The sequence below is a fragment of the Capra hircus genome, unplaced genomic scaffold (genome assembly GCF_001704415.2).
Source record: "Capra hircus breed San Clemente unplaced genomic scaffold, ASM170441v1, whole genome shotgun sequence".
Classification (NCBI taxonomy): domain Eukaryota; kingdom Metazoa; phylum Chordata; class Mammalia; order Artiodactyla; family Bovidae; genus Capra; species Capra hircus.
The window spans coordinates 55,774-72,107 of record NW_017190155.1 but is presented as its reverse complement, the minus strand read 5'-3'; the positions used below and the strand labels follow the sequence as shown (position 1 = coordinate 72,107).

At 45.6% G+C, this 16,334-nt stretch overlaps 2 non-coding genes across 2 annotated transcripts; one reads left to right on the top strand and one right to left on the bottom strand.

Moving 5' to 3' along the window:
• The first annotated feature begins 5,962 nt into the window (after positions 1 to 5,962).
• On the top strand, positions 5,963 to 6,036 carry TRNAN-GUU. Its single transcript has one exon. It is a non-coding gene; the product is annotated as a tRNA-Asn (tRNA).
• Positions 6,037 to 7,915: 1,879 nt separating this feature from the next.
• On the bottom strand, positions 7,916 to 7,987 carry TRNAQ-CUG. Its single transcript has one exon. It is a non-coding gene; the product is annotated as a tRNA-Gln (tRNA).
• Between the last annotated feature and the right edge of the window lie 8,347 nt (positions 7,988 to 16,334).

The following is a 16,334-nucleotide window of genomic DNA, read 5'->3' as shown; positions in this document are numbered from 1 at the left end:
GGGGTGCGGCTATGGGTTCTTTCGGAGTAAGTCTTTCTTTCTTTGGGGTCTTTCTATGGGCTCTATGGAGTCTGGGGGTCGTGGGGGGTCGTGGGGGGTCGTGGGGGGTCGTGGGGGGTCGTGGGGGGTCGTGGGGGGTCGCGGGGGGTGGGGGGCAGTCGCGGGGGGTCGCGGGGGGGTGTGGGGCAGTCGCGGGGGGGGTGTCGCGGGGGTCGGACACGACTGAAGTGACTTAGCAGCAGCAGAGTTGGAAAAGACGGGTAGGCTGGGGTGGGGGTAAAGTAAAACTCCAAGAATGTCTATTTTTTTTAATAGGTTCTCTGTTGTAGTAGGTATGGGTTTGCAACTATTTTTCTCCCCATTTGCTTGGTGCCAAAAGTTGTAAGTTATCTTTAAGAAATTGAATGAAGGGGTGTGATTACTTTTGAGACACCTCAGGCAAAACTTCTATTGAGATACTTGCAGTTGTTCACTCACTCAATGATGTCTGATTTCTTTGCAAGATGTTTGCTAGTTGTGATACTTTGTGTGAAGTCTTTTGTTGTTTGACAAATACAGACCTCAAAAGATTTTAGTGGGAACCTGTGTTCTGTACCATATATAACTCTTTTTAGAATCTTAATGGTTTTCGCACATCTTGAGTTCATAGGGTCCCCACACCCATATACAATTAATAGAAACCAAGTTTACTTAACTGCTGAAACAACAAAGTCAGACTGGGGACATTAAACAAAGATTTTCAGGAGACTTGGCATCAGGTAAAGGACAGGGAGTGATCCCTGAGAGATGGGAAACAATGGCTCCAACTTATTGCATGGAAAGTTCCCAAGAGGCACCAGGAGCAAACTGAAAACCAGCCCAGTGGACCTTGCTGAGCTGAGGACACAAGTTCTTGGATGCCAAAGGAGCTAGAGTCCATAGGACAAACCCCCAGGGAGGAGAGAGATGCTGAAGGTAATCAGGGGGAGCTCTGCAAAGGAGACTCCTGCAGTGGGCAGCAAAGTAGTGATCAGTGCAGCCCTGGGAGAAAACTCCCCAAAGTCAGGGGGAAATCTTTGATAGGGTCAGAGAAAACAGAAAGCCTGGCACTCACAGTCATGCTTGCCCTCAACAGGTAGACTAGAAAATAATAATAATAACCTTGTAATTAAGGAGATCATGGAGTGGAGTACTCAAGTCTTACCTCAGTAGCAGGAACTTGTAGCCCTAGACTGAGTGTTCAGCTGCTCCAGACCATTTAGCAAATCATAAAAGCAAGACCTGAAACCATCAAACTGTTTGCAAATAACTTAAGGGCAACCCTGAACAGGACTCAACATTTATAGGAACACAAAAGTATCCAGCACCCAACAAAATAACATTTACAATGTCTGGCATTCCATCAGATTTTTAGATATCCAAAGAGGAAGGGGAAATGACTCACAATGCAGGGATGCATTGATCATTTATGAGTGACCGAGAGCTGACACAGATGTCAGAATAACCAGGGAAGGACATTTAAACTTTTATTCCAACTATATTCCAGTCAAAGTTATGTTTTTTCCAGTGTCGTGTGCTTAGTTGTGTCCGACTCTACAGACACCATGGACTGTATGTAGCCCTCCAGGCTCTTCTGTCCATGGGAGTTCTCCAGGCAAGAAAACTGGAGTGGGTTGCCATGCCCTCCTTCAGGGAATCTTCCCAACCCAGGGATCGAACCCATGTCTCCCACTTTGCAGGTGGATATTTTTTTTACCATCTGAGCCACCAGGGAAGCTTGTTTTTTCCAGTAGTCATATACAGATGTGAGGGTTGGACCATAAAAAAGATTGAGAGCTGAAGATACTTCTGAGCTGTAGTGCTGGAGAAGACTCTTGAGAATCCCTTTGACTGTAAGGAGATCAAATCAGTCAGTCCTAAAGGAAATCAACCCTGAACATTCATTGGAAGGACTGATGCTGAAGCTGAAGTTGTAATATTTTGGCCACCTGATGTGAAGAGCAGACTCATTAGAAAAGACCCTGATACTGGGAAGGACTGAGGGCAGGAGGAGAAGGGGGCGACAGAGGGTGAGATGGTACTACTGACTCAATGGACATGAGTTTGAGCAAACTCCAGGAGTTAATGAAGGGTAGGGAAGCCTGATGAGCTGAAGTCCATGGGGTCACCAAGAGCTGGACATGACTGAGGGACTGAACAACAACATTACATAAGTTCAAACAGTTAAGTAGACACATGCAAACATAAACAAAGACACAGTCAAACTTTAAGAGATGAAATCGACAATGTCTGAAATGAACTGTATTGCAGGGGATTCAGTTCAGTTGAGTCGCTCAGTCGTGTCCGACTCTGCAACCCCATGAACTGCAGCACGCCAGGCCTCCCTGTCCATCACCAGCTCCTAGAGTTCACTTATAATCATGTCCATCGGGTCAGTGATGCCATCCAGCCATCTCATCCTCTGTCGCCCCCTTCTCCTCCTGCCCCCAATTCCTCCCAGCATCAGAGTCTTTTCCAATGAGTCAACTCTGCGTGAAGTGGCCAAAGTATTGGAGTTTCAGCTTTAGCATCATTCCTTCCAAAGAACACCCAGGACTGATCTCCTTTAGAATGGACTGGTTGGATCTCCTTGCAGTCCAAGGGACTCTCAAGAGTCTTCTCCAATACCACAGTTCAAAAGCATCAATTCTTCGGCGCTCAGCCTTCTTCACAGTCCAACTCTCACATCCATACATGACTACTGGAAAAACCATAGCCTTGACTAGATGGACCTTAGTTGGCAAAGTAATGTCTCTGCTTTTGAATATGCTGTCTAGGTTGGTCATAACTTTCCTTCCAAGGAGTAAGCGTCTTTTAATTTCATGGCTACAATCACCATCTGTAGTGATTTTGGAGCCCCCCAAAATAAAGTCTGACACTGTTTCCACTGTTTCCCCATCTATTTCCCATGAAGTGATGGGACCAGATGCCGTGATCTTCATTTTCTAAATGTTGAGCTTTAAGCCAACTTTTTCACTCTCCTCTTTCACTTTCATCAAGAGGCTTTTTAGTTCCTCTTCACTTTCTGCCATAAGGGTGGTGTCATCTGCATATCTGAGGTTATTGATATTTCTCTGGGCAATCTTAATTCCACCCTGTGCTTCTTCCAGCCCAGCGTTTCTCATGATGTACTCTGCATAGAAGTTAAATAAGCAGGGTGACAATATACAGCCTTGACGTACTCCTTTTCCTATTTGGAACCAGTCTGTTGTTCCATGTCCAGCTCTAACTGTTGCTTCCTGACCTGCATATAGGTTTCTCAAGAGGCAGGTCAGGTGGTCTGGTATTCCCATCTCTTTCAGAATTTTCCACAGTTGATTGTGATCCACACAGTCAAAGGCTTTGGCATAGTCAATAAAGCAGAAATAGATGTTTTTCTGGAACTCTCTTGCTTTTTCCATGATCCAGCGGATGTTGGCAATTTGATCTCTGATTCCTCTGCCTTTTCTAAAACTAGCTTGAACCTCTGGAAGTTCACGGTTCACGTATTGCTGAAGTCTGGCTTGGAGAATTTTGAGCATTACTTTACTAGCGTGTGAGATGAGTGCAATTGTGCGGTAGTTTGAGCATTCTTTGACATTGCCTTTCTTTGGGATTGGAATGAAAACTGACCTTTTCCAGTCCTGTGGCCACTGCTGAGTTTTCCAAATTTGCTGGCATATTGAGTGCAGCACTTTCACAGCATCATCTTTCAGGATTTGAAACAGCTCCACTGGAATTCCATCATCTCCACTAGCTTTGTTCGTAGTGATACTTTCTAAGGCCTTGAAAGCATTGACTTCACATTCCAGGATGTCTGGCTCTAGGTGAGTGATCACCCCATCATGATTATCTGGGTTGTGAAGATCTTTTTTGTACAGTTCTTCTGTGTATTCTTGCCACCTCTTCTTAATATCTTCTGCTTCTGTTAGGTCCATACCATTTCTTTCCTTTATTGAGCCCATCTTTGCATGAAATATTCCCTTGGTATCTCTAATTTTCTTGAAGAGATCTCTAGTCTTTCCCATTCCGTTGTTTTCCTCTATTTCTTTGTATTGATCGCTGAAGGCTTTCTTATCTCTTCTTGCCGTTCTTTGGAACTCGATTCAAATGGGAATATCTTTCCTTTTCTCCTTTGCTTTTCGCTTCTCTTCTTTCCACAGCTATTTGTAAGGCCTCCCCAGACAGCTATTTTGCTTTTTTTGCATTTCTTTTCCATGGGGATAGTCTTGATCCCTGTCTCCTGTACAATGTCACGAACCTCAGTCCATAGTTCATCAGGCACTCTATCTATCAGATCTAGTCCCTTAAATCTATTAACAAGGACCATTTAGAAAATGCAGAGGATAATTTTTTATAGGAATTGCACTGACTCTGTGGATCACTTCGAGTAGTACTGGCATCTCAACTATACTGAATCTTCCAATCCATGGAGGCTGTCTTTCCATTTCCTTAGGGGTTCTTTAATCTCTTGCAGCTATGTTTCACAGTTTTCAGTGTTCAAGTCTTTCGCCTCCCTTAATAATTAATTAAGTGATCTTGTAAGTGGAATTGTTTTCTTAACTTTCTTTCCAGATTGTTCATTCCTATTGCATAGAAACAACTGATTTTTGCCTGTAGTGTACCCATTATGGGGAATTCAGTTTTTGACTCTGGTAGTTTCCTTGTGTGCAGGGTTATTGGGGACTTTTATATGTATAGGAGCACCTGTCTGCAAAGAGAAAGACAGACAGGAGGTTACCTGTTTGGGGTTACTAGTAACCCCTGAGTCTTGGACCAGCATGCACAGCCTAGGCCAGAGAAATGGAGATAGGTGGGGAGCCTCTCTCTTTGCAAGCAAATTCAATTGGCAGGATTAGGGGGACCCCTCGAGGACCCCTGAGGCCAGAAAAGGGCGGATTCCTATCACCTCAGCCAAATGCCCCCGATTAGACAGCGGAGGTTATTTACGGTGTGGCAGGCATCCTCCTCCGGGGGGCACCTGGAGCCCTGCGAGGCCGAAGCTGAAGGCCAAGCTGACTCCAGGCCTCGGGGGCTTCGGCTGGGGTCTGGGATACTTCAGAGCTTGAGTTCTCTGGAGCGGTGTCCGCTTCGCCATCCCACCCACCTGCTCGGTGGGCAGGAAGGGACAAGCCACCAAGTCCAAAAGGTAGAACCGCACGATGTTGCTGGCGGTGATCAGGCACGAGAAACCGGTTCTTTGTTAGGATACGAATTCAGACCCAAGCAACTAGGCGCAGAACCGTCTTGGGTGGGGAGCTCAGAGCCGGTCCAGGTGGTGCCATCTTGGCCTTTCTAGAACTTTTATCTGTTCCTTAAATCACCTGCTAGAAAAAAAGTTTTGAAAACGACTGACCTGAAAAATCTAGATTTCTCTAGGACTGAAAACTTGCAGGAGTCGTAAGAATTCTCGGTCTACCGACCACTCCCAGCCGCTGAGACCGAATGCATCCACCGCCCAGCATTTCTTGGGCGACTGCTGGGTGCCAGGCCCCGTTCCGGGCATGGTGAGCCAACTCCAGGCCGTGCCCCGTGGAATTGTTCTCTGGAGGCGCTGAGAAGGAGCAGTGCAGTGGGGACACAGCCAGTTGCTTTTCTTGCCCCGTGCGACCCCCAGGGCCCCGGGGCAAGTGCCGTGAGCGCGACCGGTGAGGCCGATCACGAGTGGGAAGTGGAGGACTTGAGCCCGAGAGAAGCTGCCGTTGCCTCGGGTAGCGGGGCAGCTTTGGAGGCGGCCAGGAGGAGGCGAGGACGTTGTGGGCTCCGCGTTGTTTCGTCCGAGCCCCAGCTCACTCGGGTTCCAGGTCCGCCGCCTGGCGTGCTCGGGGCCCAGACTCAGTGTCTCCGGTGCCGGCGAGGTTGGGCCAAAATAGAGACATTTGAATCTTTTTTTCGCGGCGGTTAGAAGGGACCGGGGAAATCCATTCTCATTGCAGGATGTTACAGGAGTCGCTTGTAGCAGTTGGTCTCTGTGGCGCAATCGGTTAGCGCGTTCGGCTGTTAACCGAAAGGTTGGTGGTTCAAGCCCACCCAGGGACGAACTCGGCTTTGAATCTAGCGATGTCTCAGCCGTTAGTTTTATGCATCTGCCCTTTCACTTCCTCCCCAGCACCCGCAATCCCCAGGCTGTTGATTTCCGCATGCTCCTTCCTCCTAGTTTTTACCTGGTGCCGTTGATCTCTCTGCACCACCCTGAGGCCTGCCCTCACTAAGCCATCCGCCTTGAACCTGCCAGAACAGTTGCCAGTGGATGAAGACACAGGCACCAGGGGTTGGCGGGTGGGGAGGGGGAATACCTTACTCGAGCTATGTTGTCGCAGATTAGGCCCTATGTCACCACCTGCAGGGGCACGGCAATGCCAGGTCTCACGATGCCTCCACCCTTTCTTGTGGAACTATCACTTTCTTCCTTCCTTCTCTTTCTTTCCTTGCCCCATCGCAGGTACAATAATCCAGTTTCAGAACACTACTGTCATCTTCCATTCCCTCCAGCCCGGCTGCAGACAATTCCTGCTCTTTCCTCTGGCCCCAAGGAATGTATTTGTATGTATTGAATGTATTTATGAATTCACAAAGATTCGTAAACATCCAATTTCAATTCGGAACTACAGGGTTTTTATTGAATATCTATCTTTTAAGTGAATCTCTTTCTCTAACACCAAGCATTTTTGTTTTTAAGGGTACTACTGGGAGTAATAGAAATAGGATATTCCAGAAAGTCCTTCAGTTTTTTTTCACATTGCATAGACAAAACAATACATAATACAAAAATACCGCTATCAACGGTATTCGGTCGCTGAATACCGCTCAGTCTTGTCGGTCAGTCACTCAGTCCTATCTGACTCTGAGACCCCATGGACTGCAGCAAGCCAGGCTTCTCTGTCCATCACCAATTCCCGGAGCTTGCTCAAACTCATGTCCACCGAGTCGGTGATGCCATCCAACTATCTCATTCTCTGTCGTCCTCAACGATATTGGGGAAAGCAATTTTGGGGTTTGTTGTCCTGAGGCATACATAAATTGTTGCTTTATTTTAATTTTATAATTGGACGTAGCTTCCAACTTAAATCTAACTAAATAAGGTATAGTCACTATAATCTAGCCTTGACTATAAATCCACAGGTGTCTCAAAGGCCAGGATGAAGTTGGATAAGGGACCCTTGGTCTCCAGAGACGCTGGATCCGCGGCCCTGGCTCTTCTTTCTGCCTGAACTTGGGAGGAAAGGACTAGATTTCCTGGAGTCAAGTTCAAATCTTAGCCTGGCAGCAGCTTTTCGTGTCCAGCGGAGACTTAGGGGCGAGAAATTCTGAAAAAAAAAAAAAAAAAAATCGAAGTAAATTGAAATAGGATCAATTAAAACGCGAAATAGAATTGGGCACAAGAATTAAAATACAGTTGTTCTCACCGGAAAGCTGTCAACCTGGCCGATCAAAGATATTACAGCCCCCGCGACCATTTATTCACAGGGACAAGACATGCGGTGAGAAGCCCCCTCAGTGGGCTCAGCTTCTGCCTTTCGCCCCGGAGACCCAGGGTGACCCGATGGGGTGGAGGTGGCAATGGCTCGGTCGTTGCGCCCCTTGGCGGGGCCGGGCCTCCGATGGCCAGCGACGAGCAGAGCATTTAGGTCCAGCGGGGACGCCCCGGGCTCGACCCCCATCTGCCTGCCACTTCCCCGTGGATCACGGACCTACACAGCTCGGATAAGTTTCCGGGACCTCGGCTGCTGAGGGGGAGGCTGCAGAGTATGGGGGAAACGTGGCCTCTTTTGCGGGTCCCAGAAGTTCTCGTCCCGCGAGCAGGAGGGAGGGGGACGCTGGGGCGAGAAAGCAGGTCCACTCGGCGCGCATCCGCTTTCAGGAGGAGACTAAATTCGGGCTAAGCGCGTAAAAGACACTTAGCTCAGCCTAAAGAGAAAGGTCCCACCGAGACTCGAACTCGGATCGCTGGATTCAGAGTCCAGAGTGCTCACCATTACACCATGGAACCGCCACCGGCCTGATACTCCCGCCGCTGAGCCAGGCCTGGCGCAGCCGCGCCGGCCCAGGACCCGCTTCCGGCCGGGCGCTCTCGTCACCCAGCCCCGCGCAGCTTCCTCCGCAACGCCAGGGGGCGCCTGACTCGCCGGCCCGCAGCCGTCTCTTCGGGTTTGGACTTCGTGGAATGAGACGAAACCCATTCGGGGTGAACAACAAGGAAGGGCTTTTGGGGCCTCCTCCAAATGCACCTGCTCTGCCAGCATTTCTAGAGTTTTCTACCCAGAATTAAAATTCTCGCCAGAAAAAAAAAGTTCCTTTTCTTTCTGCAGTTGTCCTCTTCCCGCTGCCCTGGGAGCGCTGAACATCCCCACAAGAGCCCTTCGGACTTCGTGGGATGTCCCCTTCCTGGGACCCCAGGTCCAAGGGTAGAATCGCGGGGCACTGCCAGCTTCTTTGGGGGACAGAACGTCCTCTGTGTTGGGAACCCGATCGAAGCTAAAGCGACAGCGGCCCCGCACGTCGCGCCGCGAGCGCCCACGCCGCTGGCGCCCCGTGGGGTGCGGTCGGATGCGAGCAGCTGACAGTGTTTCTTCTAGGCTGTTTCCTTCCTAACCTTCCTTCTCCTCAGCTTTCTGGGTTCACCCCCTCCCCACCCACCCACGTCCCCAAGACGGCGCCACCCTCTCGGTTTTGAGAGGGGAGCTCAGCGCCCACGGGCCTTTCCATTCTCCCGATATTTATATGATTCAGCGGCCAGTTTTAAAGTTTTGAACATCGGCCACGCTTGAAAGCCTTTCACACCCTCCCATTCTGCAGAGGGGAATGCACGAGCAAGGGGGGCACGTAGCTGACTGCAGCCGGAGAGGCTGTGTTGTCGCCTGTCACCTGGGCGGGGCCTCCCGAGATGGCGAGGAGCAGGCAGCCAGGCCGTGCGGCCGGCTTCGGGGCGTCGAGGGCCTCTCCCTGGTGTCAGCGCCCAGACGTCCGCTTGTTAAGACTCAGCCCTGTGTTGTGTTTTCAGCACAGAAGAGAGGGCTTGGGGAGCTCGTTCTCACCTCATGTTAACAGCATACGATTTTATAATCCTGCTCTGTGAATACCGTACACGAGCATGACTGTTAATTGGGAAACTGGTGGTTGAAGCCACCACGGAACGTTCTAGTCTTACTTCAACTTATTTTCCTGCTTCCAAGTCTCAAACTTGACCAAAGCCTCCTCTGCCGCCTGTATCCTCTGGGCAGCAGCCTCAAGCGGTAGCTCTCAGTTCCCGTTCTCACTGTCCTTTGCTCTGTAGACACAGGCGGGGCAGCGGCCGAAACTCAGCAGTTCCTGGATCTTCACTGTTTGGCCCCAGGATGGTTTCTCCCCGCCCTCATTAGGTGCAACTGGTCTCTGCACTATCTGCAGCCCTGCAACTACCCTACCCTGCATGATTCCATAGCGATTCCAGGAGAACTTCCAGGCTGCAGAGGCTGAAGGCACAGGCAGGGGAGTCACCATGATCAGCCTCCAGGCTGGTGCACATCAACAGCTAATATTAAGTATGCCTTTATAGGATGCCACCAACACTTTGATTTGAGGTGTTGCATCCTTACATTTTTTAAAATGAATGACATTACTTTTTAGGACAGCTTTAGGTTTACAGGTAAATTGAGCACATAGTAGAGAGTTTTCACACATACTCTGTTGTCCCTCACCCAATTTCTTCTATTATTGCTGTCTTGCGTTAGTGTCATGGGGGGTAGGGGAGTAGCTGGGGGGTAGTTGGGGGCGGTCAAAGATCTCATAATCAGGAAAATGGTTTTCAAAAAAATGAAGTTTTATCTATTGCACTCCAGATGTGCCGAATGCTTTGATTTCCCCAAATTTGGGAAACTCCAACGCACAATTTGTGGTAACGGGGGACTGAGTTTGTACTTTCCCCTGACAGTTAATGGTTAATTGTGGTAGTTTAGTTTTGCTAAGTTGTGTCCATCTCTTGCAGCCCCATGGACTATAGCCTGTCAGCCTCCTCTGTCCGTGGGATTTCCCAGCCAAGAATACTGGAGTGTGTTGCCTTTTCTTTCTCCAGGTGATTTTCTGGATCCAGGGATTGAACCTGGGTCTCCTGCATTGCAGGCAGATTTTTTATGGACTAAGCCACCTGGGAAGCCCTAATGGTTAATAACAGACCATTTAAATATATATTCAGTAGTTTGTGTGTACTTTTGGGGGCATTTCCTAGATTCATTTTCCTGGAAGATAAATGTTCCTGCTCCCCTTCTAAGTTGCTTTGGGGAATAAAAATGCTGTATTCCTTTCCAGTGCCAGACTGTGAATTGACAGCCATCATTTCCCATTTTTGCATCATTTTCCCCATCATTGCACTTCCCATTTTCCCCTGGAAAGGGAGTGGACCAGGTTATTCCTTTACTGCAGAAACACCAGCGATCTTGAACTCAGGGAGACTCGTGTGACCTGTGCCTCTTCCAGTCTGGGGAGGACAGATATTTCTAATATCTCACCTGACTTTCCCTACTTTCTTTTCTCTTCTATAACTGGCATGGCCATACTCCCAACTAACAAACGGTGGTATCTAGTGCTGTGTCCCCTGCTTAGTAACTAAGGCACAGGATCATTTTAGACTACCGAGAGGAGGAATTTCTGGGATCTCTTTTGGAGCAACAGATGAGGTTCCTGAGAGAGGGTTTGGGAATCTCTATTCCTCCTTCAGTGCCTTGTTTGTAACCTAAGGATTTGAAATGTCTGGCTTCTCTCCCTGGCTCTCCAGGGAACATAAGTCAGCCTGGGGGAAGTGTTTCCTGAGAGACTCTCCACAAAAGCTTCAAAGCTGGAACTTTCCACTGGGCTACTTTGTAGTCATGTTCACCCTTTCCTTTGAAGGACCTTTTGGAGATTAGAAATAATCAAGGGTGACATGCTTTTAAAGAGGCATGTCCTATATAACTACTACATATAAAATAACTGATAATTAATGAGAATTCATAACTAATGATAACTAAGAGAACCTACTATGTAGCACAGAGAACTCTACTCAGTGCTCTATGGCAACCTGAACAGGAAGGAAATGCAAAAAAGAGGGGATATATGTATACATATAACTGATTGACTTTCCTGTACAGCAGAAACCACAACCTTAATGCAGCTATACACCAATAAAAATTAATTTAAAAAATAAAGAGGCATGTTGATTCACAAAGGAATAGTTTCCACAACAAACCTCAGAGGAGCCTCCCCTCAGCCTTTGGGCAAGGGGCTGTGAGGACTGCATTCCCCAACATATAGCTAAGCAAACATTGTCCTTAGGACTGGTATGGTACTTTTAAAATAAAAGTATTTTTTAAGGTATAGTTGACATAAATTTTTATGTAATTTATACATGTACAATATAGTGATTCAGAATTTAAAGGGTATATTCCACTTATACTTATTATAAAATATTGAGTATATTTCAGTGCTGTTTTATATATCCTTGTAGCTTATTTTATACATAGTAGTTTGTACTTCTTAATCTCTACCCCTATTTTGTCCCTCCCCCTTCCCTCTCCTTACTGGAAAGCATTAGTTTGTCCTCCATATCTGTGAGTCTGTTTCTTTTTAGTTTTATTCACTAATTTGTTATATTTTTGTAGATTCCACATATAAGTGATGTCTGACTTACTTCACTTAGCATAATACTCTTCAAGTCCATCCATGTTGTTGGAAACGTCAAAACTTCATTGCTTTTATGGCTGAGAACGATTCCATTTATTATATATTCCTAATCTTCTTTATCCATTCCTCTGTTGATGGACACACAGATTGCCTCCATATCTTGACAACTGTAAATAATGTTGCTATGAACATTGGGTTTCATGTATCTTTTCAAATTAGTGTTTCTGTTTGTTTTTTTTATTTTTTTTTTCCAAATACATACCCAGCAGTGGGATTGTTGGGTTATATGGTAGTTCCCACTATCAGTGACCATGGTTCCCTTTTCTCCACATCCTCACCAGCATTTGTTATTTGTGTTCTTTTTGATGATAGCCATTCTATAGCATGAGGTGATATCTCATTGTGGTTTTGATTAGCATTTCCCTGATGATAGATGATGTTGAGCTTCTTTTCCATTGGCCATCTGCATGTTCTCTTTGGGAAAATGTCTGCTCAGTTCTTTTGCCCATTTTTTAGTTGGGTTGCTTGGGGTTTTTTGATGTTGAGTTGTATGAACTGCTTATATATTTGTATATTAACACCTTATCGGTCAAGTGTTAAGGGTTTTCCTTAGTTCACAGTTTCACCATGTTTGTGACTGTGTTCTTTATTTTGTAGAAGTCTTTTCAGGATCTTGATAGATATTTTCCAACTGATTTTATAAAAAGGGATGCCACACAAACATAAACTAACAGAAACTGGATTTACTCTCCCACCTGAAACAGCAAAACAAACAAAAAACAACAACAACAAACTGAACAAAACATATGAGACAAAGATTTTCAAGAGACTGGGCATCAGGCAGTAAAGGTCAGTGAGTGAGACCTGAGAAATGAAAAATAAACAGATAAGCCCTACAGTTGCTCCAGTTCACCACTTGGAGTGAGTTTCTAAGCGTGGCTGGGGAGAGGCAACTGAAAAGAAGCCCAGTGGGCCTCACTGAGTTGAGGACCCTGAGCTGAGTTATTGTTCCCCATCCTCATCTTCCCTTTCAGCAGGTTGAACCTATTGGTGTCTGCTGTTGTTATTCTATCTACAGACAGATATCTAGGCTGAACTGGGAACAGTCCTCTTTGAACTGCCTCCAGTAAGGAATGTGTATCCTCATTCTGTACCCTCCGATGGAAACAGCACAACGCTTTACCCACAGGGCTCTGTAAATGCATTCATGGAATTCAGCTAATTTAGGATCCATATTATCTAGATGAGCAGAGATATTATATTTTATAGAACATGATGAGATAGAGGAGTGAATCAAGGAGCATTAGGCTATTCTGTTTCTAACAACACTAAAGACACATCAACCAGGTGAAAGCCAGGATTTTAGTGCCAGACCCCCATACATTCTTACTGCAAAACATGAAAGTTGCTTTACTCTTTTTAAACTTACTTATTTGATCTAAAATTTAAGGATAAAATACCAAGTCCTACAATTCTAGGACTATGACTGATATTTACATTGTCTTTGAAACGGGGTGAGAATTTGAAGTCCAAAAGGCATTACCTTTTCAGAGAGAAGACAAATTGTTCCTGATTGTTATGACAATGATAAATCTATAAGACTTATTAAACTTGCCTCTTTATTTCTCCTGCTGACCAAGACATAGACAGTAGAGACAGATATCAACATTTACTCTGGAGACCTAGAAGAGCTATCTATCTAGCTATCTATCTACCTATCTAGAAGAGCTTTTCTGTGACAATTCTTTTATCAGAGTTCCAGAGTATGATTATATACACTCAGTTTTCAATCCCTGCTGACAAAATGGGAGCAAGGAACATAGATGTATTAAATACATCACAGTCATCATTAAAAAATATGTGTGATTCTCTGTAAGACACTTGGCTTTTGTGCTAGAGGTCGTCTTCCTGAGAGCAGGTGCTCTGCGTGCCTTGTTCACCCAGTGCCTCTTCAAGAGCCTGACAGATACAACATTCAGCAAATACTTGTCAAATTGATCAATACTAGTTACCAGGAATCACTAACTCTCGGCGATGTCCTCTACTCCCTACGTTGTTTCCATCAAATCTTACCCTAGGTCTGTGCTAAAGCAATGAAAGCACAGCCCTAGGAACAGCCGTCAAAGATGCAAATACCTATTCCACTATGTACCAAGTTTGCTTTACATGGTGATTTCATTACCGTCTTTGAGCATATGGATCTTATGTATAATAGAGAAGAATGTATCATGTAAAACAGATACGGCAGCATTAAACTTGGATGAGTAAGTGTGATAGATACTATGCAGCAGATAGGGTTCCATTCCCTGGGCACTAGCTGCACAGCTAAAGAATGCCTACATCACAGTCATTGTGCTGCTTGTTAAAAACATCCGGAGAGAAGGCCCAGGAAACTGCATTTCATACAAAAATTCCAAGAAGATTCTCATGCAAGGAAAAAGCCCTACCTTTAAACAAACACCCTAGAATGGAGACCCCAAAAGCCTAGCAGCAACAAGAACAACTCAGTGGGTTTAGATCAAGTTTGTTGTCCAAGGTGCTGTGGCAGGGGAAATGCCTCTTTTCCAGAGGAGTACCCACCTGAGGTGGGACACAAAGAGGACCTTGCTTCCCCAGTTTGGGCTTATAGTGCCTCCATTGTCTTTTGAGTTTTCTCCTCTTCTCCAATCACTGGAGCATCTCAGCCCTTATGTGGGTCATATCTTTATGAAGACCTCTGCTATTTTATTCTCCTCTTGGAGAAAGATATGGCATAGATCAGTTCAAGGGCTCCACAGTTCTAGACTTTATCCTAAGCTACTTTCTTTCAGGTGGGCTGAAAGAAATCAGGAGTTATGGAATTCAGGTCAATAAATGTGACCCCAGAGGAGCATGAGACCATGAGGGCAGTCCCTCACCAGAGATGGTCAGAACCATGACGTGGTCAATATCACCCTGTTCAGGCGGGGAGGACATGCTGATCGCTTTTGTGAGCAGAGAAGCCAGTCACATCCTTCCAAACTTCTGATCAGCAGAACTCTGATAATGAGTATATTGGGCTTCCCTGGTAGCTCAGATGGTAAAGGATCTGCCCGCAATGCAGGAGACCAGGGTTTGATCCCTGGGTCGGGAAGTTCCCCAAGAGAAAGGAATGGCTATCCACTCCAGTATCCTTGCCTGGAGAATTTCATGGACAGAGGAGCCTGGTGGTTTTAAAATATTGTTTTTGTAACCTGTTAATAGGAAGTAATAGGGAACTAATTTAGATGTTTACTTCTACTCACCTGATTTTCTGACTTTTCAGAAAAATATACACTAACGTTGTGTGCAAAAAAATAAAATAAAAGAATCACAGTAACAATTTTGGGCTCATCTTCATGTTACTGTTTCTAAGCTCTTATAACATGAAGGACACTATAAAGAGCATTCTCCTGTGGAGGTATGTCTTTGTTACCAAACAACCTCTAAAAGAATAAAAAGGGAACAATACTTAACTGCACATAATTTTATCTATGAATTTATCATATATCTGTTTCCTGTGGCAGATCTATTTTTAAATCCTTGTTCTCCTGGGCTCTCCAGACAAGGTTTATGCAAAGTACCAGTTGAGGACTTCCCTGGTAGCTTAGTCAGTAAAGAATCTGCCTGCAATGTGGGAGACCCAGGTTCGATTCCTGGATAAGGAAGATCCTCTGGAGAAGGGAATGGCAACCTTCTCCAGTATTCTTGCCTGGAGAATCCCATGGACAGAGGAGCCTGGCAGGTTACAGTCCATGGAATTGCAAAGATTCAGACATGATTGAGCCACTAACACACACAACGTGAAGGATACTATGAAGGGCATTTCTGTGTGGAGGAATGTGTCTTTAATATTACCAAACAACCTCTACCAGCATAGGTGAAGCAATTTAAGGAGACCAATAGATCAGCTAGTGTTATTAAGTTCCTCAAACTAAGTCACTAAGTCCTTTGGATACAGCCTCTCCTTTTATTTTGACTACAAATGAAGAAAAAAACCTAATATTTAAAGTCCTATTCTAAGAATACACAAAAGAACTATACAAAAAAAGATCTTAATGACCTAGATAACCACGATAGTGTGATCACTCACCTAGAGCCAGACATCCTGGAGTGCAAAGTCAAGTGGGCCTTGAGAAGCATCATTACAAACAAAGCTAGTGGAAGTGATGGAATTCCAGCTGAGCTATTTCAAATTCAAAAAGTTGATGCTGTGAAGGTGCTGCACTCAATATGTCAGCAAATTTGGAAAACTCAGCAGTGGCCACAGGACTGGAAAAGGTCAGTTTTCATTCCAATCCCAAAGAAAGGCAATGCCAAAGAATGCTCAAACTACTGCACAATTGCACTCATCTCACATACTAGCAAAGTAATGCTCAAAATTCTCCCAGCTAGGTTTCAACAGTACATGAACTGAGAACTTCCATTTGTTCCATTTAGAAAAAGCAGAGGAACCAGAGATCAATTAGCCAACATCCACTGGATCATAGAAAAAGCAAAAGATTCCAGAAAATTATCTACTTCTGCTTCATGGACTATGCTAAAGCCTTTGTGTGGATCACAACAGACTGTGGAAAATTCTTCAAGAGATGGGAATACCAGACCACCTGACCTGTCTCTCAAGAAGTCTGTATGCAGGTCAACAAGCAACAGTTAGAACTGGACATGGAACAAAGGACTGGTTCCAAATTGGGAAAGGAGTATGT